We start from the raw sequence: 8915 nt of genomic DNA, 5'->3' as shown, positions 1-8915 counted from the left end.
TCAGCATGGTTGTTTTCTTTTGAAGATTCAGTGGTTGGTGGATTGATATCCCGGTATTTTACCACTTTCCTCAACGCAGTCACCTGCAGATTTGTTGCTAGCTCCCCATCAGAGCGCTTAGCCTTTAGCAGAGTAGTGATTGTGTTCCTCCTCAGCAGTTGTGGATGTTCTCCTCAGAAGAGTCAGCATTTAGTGGTTGATTCCCCAGCTCTCTTCCGTATCCCCAGTGGATTCTTCAGTAGTTTTCTCCAGTGGAGCCGCCAGTAGATTTGTGGTTTGGTGGACTGTATTTCTGCAAAATCCCCAATGGAGTGGGTATCTCCAACAGAGTCAGGTTTGCACCTTCAATAATCCCCTCAGAGTCTCCGCCAGAGCTGGTATCCTCGACAGAGTTGTTTTTGTGGCAGTTTCTGCTTGTTGAAATCTCTGTTTCCCCAATAGGGTCGGTTGGTGGTTTAGCACCCAGAGTTTGGATTGATTTCCTGATTGCTTCTGATCCTCAGTAGAGCGGCTTGTTGCAGAATCTACTTGTGTGATCTGTTTTTCCTTCAGTGGGTGTGTTCCCGATGGAATAAGCTATTTGTGTTCTCCAGGTAGAGTTGCCTGTGCAGAAGGTTCTACATGGATGATCTGTTCTCCCTTTGAGGGTTGTTCCCCAGCGGAGTTGCGTGGATTTACTTTCATAGCAGTTCTTGCTTGTGCTGTGAATTCTTGTTTCTCATTTGATACTGAGGATTCCCCTGCAGATATCTCGGGACTTCTCCATTTCCCCAACAGATTTGTCTTTGTGGCCGTTGTTGACTGTTGTGACTTTCTGTACTCTAGTTGGGTTGTTGTTAATCCATTACTCAGAGATTTTGTGATGTCTTTGATATCTCTGATCTTTTGCTTCCCGCAGATCTTGGCTTTTCAGCATGTAGATCTCCAGCAGATTGGCTTTCCAGTTGGTTTTTCCCCTGGAAGTATAGTACCGGGTGTTTGATTCCGGGACTTGTTTGTGTTAGATATGTCTGTTTTGTCAGCATTCATCAAACATAAATCACGCATATTCATGCATAATCATAAACATTCAGATATTCATGTTGCATTTTTTGCCATATATCTTTTGTTTATTTGTCTCTTGCTATGGGTTTTATAGATCTCTCCAATAGATCTTCCCAAGCAGATGTCGGGTGTTTAAATCTCGCCATATAGAGTCAGCCCCATAAGCAGAAAGCGTATGTCTTTCCTTCTGCAGTTCCCCACTGAGATATATCCTCGTGGATGACGGTTTCTTCCGTTTCCTCCCAACACATATATTGGGATGGAGGTTCCTATTGAGTTATATCCTCATAGGACGTGTCTTGATTCAGTCTGTCTTTTCGGATTGATCCTGAATTGGCGTTTGTCAACTGTTTCTCGCGCTTCCCTGTGGAATAAATGAATAAATTGCCCAATAACCGGCATTAATTCTTTTATCCCCAGCGGAATCTTTTTGGGCCTCTACCCTTATACCGGTAGTTGTAAGTCCTATGTTCCCTCTTCTTGGTGGAATTTGTGGTTATACACCTTTTATTCCCCAGCAAGAGAGTTTTGGTTTTCTACCCAATATTCGGTAGTTGTAAATCCTGGTTTTCCTGCTCTTCAGCAGTTTGTGGTTTGTTATAAACCCTATTTGGTTTCCCGTGCGGATTTGTGATTCTTTCATTCCCCACGCGGAGTTTGGTTTTCTACCCGTATTCGGTGGATGTAAACCCGAATTTTTTGTATCCTCACCAGAGTTTTGGCCACTACCCCGTATTCGGTAGTTGTAAGTCCTATCTTTTGTCCCCTAGCAGAGGTAACCTTCGTGGTTCGTTCTGGTTGATGTTGGATTTTGGGTTGTTGTGGTTTTATTCCCAACGGAGTCTGTGCTTTTGTGGACAATTGTCGGATGCTAGCAATTTTATCCCCCAGCCAGAATTTTGGTATTCTACCCCGTATTCGGTAGTTGTAAACCCTAATTTCTCCCCTTTGCAGAGTGAACCTTGTTGTTCATCAGTACCGATGATGGTTACTCTTTGTGGTTATCTTCATTCGTTATTCGATGTTGATATTCCCTCCTTGCTTGTGGATAATTGCCGGTTGCTAGCAATTGTATCCCCAGTTGTCTTCTGGATCATTGCTGTATGCTTGCAAAGTTATCTCTTTTGAAGTCGCCAGCAAGTCCTTGTGGATAATTGTTGTTTATACAATTCATCACCAGCGAGTCTTCTTTCATTTACCCGGTTGCTTGGTAATGATTGTTGCTCTCTTTGATTGGTCATCTTTATATACCTAGTTTGGTATCCCGATGCCTTTCTTTTTGGTCAATTTATCCTTTATTAACCCAGTAACCGGTTGTGGATAATCTTCCATGCGAGTATGTTATCCACGTTCTGACGGTAATGGATAATATATCTCATGCACTCTTCAGTCGAAGCCTTTTGTGTTTCCCTAGTCGAGTAAGATTCGTTATTCCCCTTTGCGGAGTCGAATATTTGTTGTTTGTTGGATAATTGTTGGATGCTTGCAATTTATCCTCCGTGAGTTGTCTTTCGTTTACCCGTATGCTTGGTATCGATTGCCTCTCTTTTTGGTTGACCACCTTTTATATACCCAGTAACCGGTATCTCTGGTGTCTCTTCCTTTTCGAGTGTATTATTCACGTTCTGACGGTAATGAATAATATATCTCTTTCGCTCTTTGGTTGGAGTCCTTTGTTGATTTTCCCCAGTAGAGTAAGATTCGTATTCTTTGTAGAATCGAATATCCATCCTTTAACCAGTTTGTGTTTTGGATGATGAGTGTCTTGGCATATATACCAATTCACGTTTTCGGTAGGTCACCTATTATATGCCCTAACCGGTATCCTTGGTGTCTCTTCCATGCGAGTGTATTATCTACGTCCTGACGGTAATAGATGATATATCTCATGCGAGTATTCTATCCACGTTCTGACGGTAATGGGTATTATATCTCATGCACTCTTTGGGTTTGTGTCCCCAGTTGAGTAAGATTCGTCTTCCCTTTGTGGATTCGAATGCCCATCCTGTAAGTCGATTTGCTTTTTCAAGCCCTCCTTTCGGATGATGAGTGTTTTGGCATATATACCAATTCATGCTTCGGTCGGTCACCTATTATATGCCCTAACCGGTATCCCTGGTGTTCCTTCCTTTCTGCTCCCTATTATGACCTTGGTCCCCTGTGGAGTCAGATTTTCCTGAGTTTATGTACCTTTTTTGGTCTTTCTCAGATGTTGGTTGATTGATATCTTTCACCCTTATACCGGTCTTAGATATTCATTCTTCCTGAGTTTGTTACCCTTATACCGGTAACACCTCATTTCCTTGTTGTTTCCCCAGGAATCTCTTTGTCAGACCTTTCCCGGTGGAATTTCTGTTGTGATTTTACCCTTTTGCTGTATTGGCGTGTACCCCAATATATGCAAATTTTCCCCGGCAGGGAGGTTCTTTGTGAATCGTTCCTTGGTCCGAGTCCGGATTTTTTATCCGAAGTATCCCTAGTGGATATTGTGAGTCAGCTTGAGTCTTTCCAATGGATGAATTTTCCTTTGGAACTCTTCTTTTCCCCAGTGTGAGTCCTTCACCCTCCAGTGAGGTCTCTAGTCCAGTCGTGTTTCATTCACGCAGTGTCAGTTTGTTTCCCTAATTCAGAGTCGTGTCCTGCTCACGCATTTCTTTTTCTTTTTTATTATCCCCATAAGAGTCCTGTTAGAGTCTCTGTTCCTGGTGAGTGTATTACTCCGATGGATTGTATTTTCTTCTGTGTGAACCATATCCCCACAGAGTTTGTGTCTTTTACATGCATACATTTGCATCATGAGGTCTCTTAGGGACCAAAATTTGTCTCATTACTGTTATTTAAGCCCATTCTACCGCGTCAAGATGAAGATTTCTAAACTTCACTTCTCCGGCTAGAATGACCTTAAATAGGGGCATCTGTAAGACCCCAATTTTGTCCCTAATATCCCTCATGGCATCATATCATATCATTCATTGCCTCAAGGATCATTGTGCACCTTGCCTCCTTCCATGTGGGTGGGTTGTATTTTGAGAGTGGTTTTTGATCACCAAGCATGTGTTTCATTTGTATATCATTGCTTTTCATTTGTTTACTAACCAAAAGTACAAAAATATTGTCATCTAACCTTGTTACTTGCAGATGAAGCAATCTTAGGTCAAGCCAGTCAAAGGCAAGTCATTGAGCAATAGATGGTGGCCATTCTGAAGAATTTGGGCACCATGATCATTCACAAGAGTTCATATGAACCATGACATCATTTTGGATCAAGAATCTCAAGTGGTAGAGGCTTGGATTTCATCTGATCACAGCTAGATCAGCTGAAACCCTAGAAAAGTCAACATAAGTCAACTTTGCATTCAATCATGGATTTGAAGGTGGGAGATGGTTAGAGAGGCCTCATTCATGCCCATACAAGTCTCATTTGACATTTCAAACATCAACATTGGAGAATTTGAGGTCAGATGAAAAGTTTCCAAAAATAGTAAGTGACCTGTAATTTCAAACTGCCAAAAATGGAAAGGTCTTCTCCTCAAGTTTACATCATCAAGCAAGCTTAAAATCAAATTTTGTCCAACATGAAAGTTGAAGATCTTGCTCTCACCTTTCCAAAAAGTCCAAGAACATAAATTTATCATGTGTGGTTAAGAAATTATAGATCAATCATTGCCAAGTAAATTTGAACTTCAAGCTAGCATAACTTTTGAACCAAAAGGCCAAATGGAGTGGTTCTTTTTGGAACATTTCTCTCTTGATCTCTACTATCCAAATCATGCATTACATTTCATCAATTCTCATCACAAAAATATTGGATTTTTCACTTGAAATTCATTTGAATTTTGGAGGGAAATGTCCAATTTGAAAAATATGCATTGCCTTTACATTTTTCCATTGGCATTTGATTCAAAATCACATTTGAAGTGCATTTCAAGCAAGAACCGTGTACTGTTCCATTGCCATGCACATGTGAGGGTGTTTTGGCCAAATTGCATAACACTCCCATTTCACTTAATCCATTGCATTTTGCTTAATCATGATTAACAAGCTTCATTAGTACACCATATATAACCCTAATCCTAATAGAAAATCATAACAACACTTCATAATTTCAGATCTGGAAAATTCTTTCTCCAATTTCTCTCAAACTTTTCATCGAATTTCTTCATAAGCATTGCCTATTTCTTGGTTTGTTCATCATCTCCAAGCATAATTGAAGATTGTTGAAGCAAGATCTTGAAGAATTCAAGCTGAATCGTGGACTGTTGAAGCTCATGCACATCCATGGCAGCTGAAGTTTCTGGATAAATCAAGCATTGTTGAGCTATTCTTTCTCATCCATCCATTCATTCATTCAAGTGTCGAGGAAGATCTGTTTCAGCTTTTCCAAGCCTAGATTGCACGATTTCACTTCTGTTTCTCCAGCAAGGTCAGAATTCGAATCTTATAATTCATGAAATTATGATATGCATCTTGTAGATCCTTATATGCTGATCATGCTGAACTTTAGATCCATTAATTTCATGCAATATTGAAGTAGTTATGTTGATTTTAGTTTTGACATGTTGAACTTCTTTTGCTCGATCTATTCATATCATGTAGAATTAGGTCAAATTAATACTGGATTGTTGATGTATGATGTGAGAGGAATCCATTGGTATGCGTTTCATGAATTTCTGTGATGATTTGTTCTTGATAATGATGAACACGATGAAGGTGGATGAATGTTCTAGGTTTTCTTTTCCAAAATTGTTTTGATCCATGCCTGGCCTTGTTTGCATGTGTTTTTCTGTTAGTCGCCATGTATTGGTCCACGTCATGATTGCCTGGTTATATGATTGGTCGCGATTGCTTGCCTTGGCCACGTATTTTAATGAAACAGAGCGTTTCATTAAGTGGCGCGCTCAATTCAAATTTGCAGCGCGTTCGATTCCTGGCCTTTGACATTTCAATTTTGCTTGGCTGATTTATTTCATTTCATTCATCCATGTTCATATGCTTCATTCATGTGATTTTTAATTTTTCTCTTCACTTCCAAAAATCATAACTCAATGAATACTTATCCAATTCACATGAGATTTTTTTCACATTGTTCCTCATGATGTCTACTTTTTTTTGGTTATTTTTCAAGAATTTATGCTCGGTTGGATTTTTAATTTTCCTAGGGATTGTTCATGCATATGCTATCTTGTACCTTGCTTGCCATTTTGGTTGTGAAATGATGATGGTTGATCCTATGAATGTGAAAATTGACATGCTTAAACTAGACACCTTCCTGGTCATTTTGGTATAGAGTTTGCATTTTTCTCATTTCTGGATGTTGAGTTATGATGTGATTAATGTAGGTGTGACAATGTGTGTCACACCTTGGCTTGCTCGATTTGTTGATTTTATTTACCATGCCAAATAAATGCCAAATGATGTGATTTTTTGCATGATGCTACTTCTTGATGGTAGGATTGATCATGAATTTTTGTGGAATTTTTAGATTCATTTATGATTTGTTTGAGATTTTCTTTCCTGGTTAGTCATGTTTGGACTTTTGATGAGTGTTGAACTTAGATGATTTGTGAAATGCTTGATGTTTGTCATATGAACTTGAAATTTTGTACATTGATTCTAGACACATTGAAGTTTATTGTGGCTTTGGTTTGAGTCATTTATCACTTGTCATATCTGTTTTAGGACTGCCTTAAGTTGATGTATCAATTTGTGCCTCCTTTGAGCTTGTTTATGCTTACCATGACTTGATGAATTTCTTTGACATGCTTAAACTTCTCCAAATGCCTTGATTTTTGGTGTGTTGATCATTTGATGTGTTCTGTTTAGCCTTGATTTGTCTTGAGATTTATTGAGCCATTGTTGAATTAATATGCCTTTGTTCATTCTGTTGCTTCAATGTGCTTTCAACTTGCATGCTTTGCCATGATTGCTTTATGAAATGAATTTGATGAATGCTATTGACATGAGACCACTTGGATGTTGTTCTTGATTGATTAATCTTGATTCTTGTCAATTTTCATGTTCTGTTTTGGATTATTTCTATTTCTTTGACCCTAGGCCTTGTCCTAGTGGTTTGCTTCTCATGTTTGAGTTTGTTTTCAGGTTAAGAAGTGCATGGCCTTAAGGAGATTAATTCACATTGCTTGAGTTGGTTTATTTGATTGATATTGACTAACCTTGACTTGTCTTGTAGGATGCTTTTAGCTCATTTGAGTTGAGCTTGTGCCTTGCACATTGTGGCCTTACTTGTTTGATTGTATATTGTCTGTTGACTGTTGGATTATCTGTTTGACTTTTTGAATTGAGTACTGATTGAATTGGATTGTTTTCAGGTACATTAGTTGCTTAAGTTCATTTTGAACTTGCTTGGTTGCTTAACCAATTAGGTATAATTTCTCTTCTTCATGTAGTCTGGAAGACCTGGCTTGTTATGTGGCCAGGCACCTGTCTGAAGTCCTCCTTAAGAGGCAATGTTTGTGATTGTTTATCTTTGTCCCCAAGCAGGAAAAGTCCTTTGATAAGGCAATTGGTAGATAAAAGAGATGTGTAGTCCATCTCCTACTATTCTGTGTGTCATCCCTTTGCTCACATTACATGTTGTAGCATTGTGGATCTTAACCCAAGATCTATAGAGTCATTAACTTGTGGAGAGAGTTCCAACTTTCTGAACTCCCACACCTTCTATCATTTGAAGCTCTCCTTGACCAGGGATAAGAGCCATGAGGCACACCCCTCATATCCTTTCATCTGCTTCACCTTAACCCTCAATGTTAAGGTTAAGAGCACCACTTACCCCATTCCAGTTGACTTTAAAGTCTAACCCTTGCTTGAGCCTAATTGCTTGTATATAGTGTGTGCTAACTGAATCATTGATTGCTTATTGGTTCATCTGTACATGTATGCTTGTGTGCTTTGTGCATTTATCATCATTAATTGTTCATTATTGCATGATCATCATTTCACATCTCTGTGACATCTTTGTTTGTCCATTGAGGAATCAACTGTAAGTCCATTCATTGGCCATTGTTCCTATGATTTGGAAAGGATTGAGTGTAAGACCATTTCATTGGCCATTTATGTCCTCTTTGCTTAATGCTCTTGTTTGTTTGTTGTATGTGAGGATGCAATTGTAAGTCTATGTTGTTGGCATTTGTACTCCTATGATCATCCTTTGGAGATTGGAGTAAGCCCATTTATTGGCATCCGGTATCATTGTTTTGTTTTAGGAGATTGGTGTAAATCCATTGATTGGTATCCGGCATCCGCTTTTGTGTGTGAGATTGGTATAAGTCCATTTATTGGCATCCGGTATCATTGTTTTGTTTTAGGAGATTGGTGTAAATCCATTGATTGGTATCCGGTATCCGCCTTTGTTTGTGAGATTGGTTGTAGGTGTTTAATTGGCTGCATTATATGGTAAAACACTAGCTGGATTCTAATGTCTTGACTGATGTCATGACATGGTGTGTATGTGTGACTGCATTGTAGGTTAGAATATCTAACTATACTCTGATGTCTTGACTGATGTCATGACACACTTGAGTAGTTACTGCAGGATTAGCTAATACAGGATTTATTGAATGTCAAACTGGATGTTGTGACATTCATCCCGGTCAGCAGATACTGAGGAATAGAACAGTTGGTGTTCTGTTAGAGCTCAGTATTCATTTGCAGTCTGGTTATCAAGGAAAAACCAGACCTGGCATAAGGCCTACTGTATGAATGTCAAACTGGATGTTATGACTTTCATCATGGACAATATATACTGAATAATAGACAGAGTGGTGTTCTACTACACTTCAGTATGTTTCTTAGTTTGTTCTTCAAGAGGATAACAGAACTAACTTAAGGCCAAATGTGTAAATGTCAAATTG

The sequence above is a fragment of the Lathyrus oleraceus genome, chromosome 6, assembly GCF_024323335.1.
Source record: "Lathyrus oleraceus cultivar Zhongwan6 chromosome 6, CAAS_Psat_ZW6_1.0, whole genome shotgun sequence".
Lineage (NCBI taxonomy): Eukaryota > Viridiplantae > Streptophyta > Magnoliopsida > Fabales > Fabaceae > Lathyrus > Lathyrus oleraceus.
The sequence above is the reverse complement of the archived record's forward strand: the minus strand, read 5'-3'. Positions refer to the sequence as shown.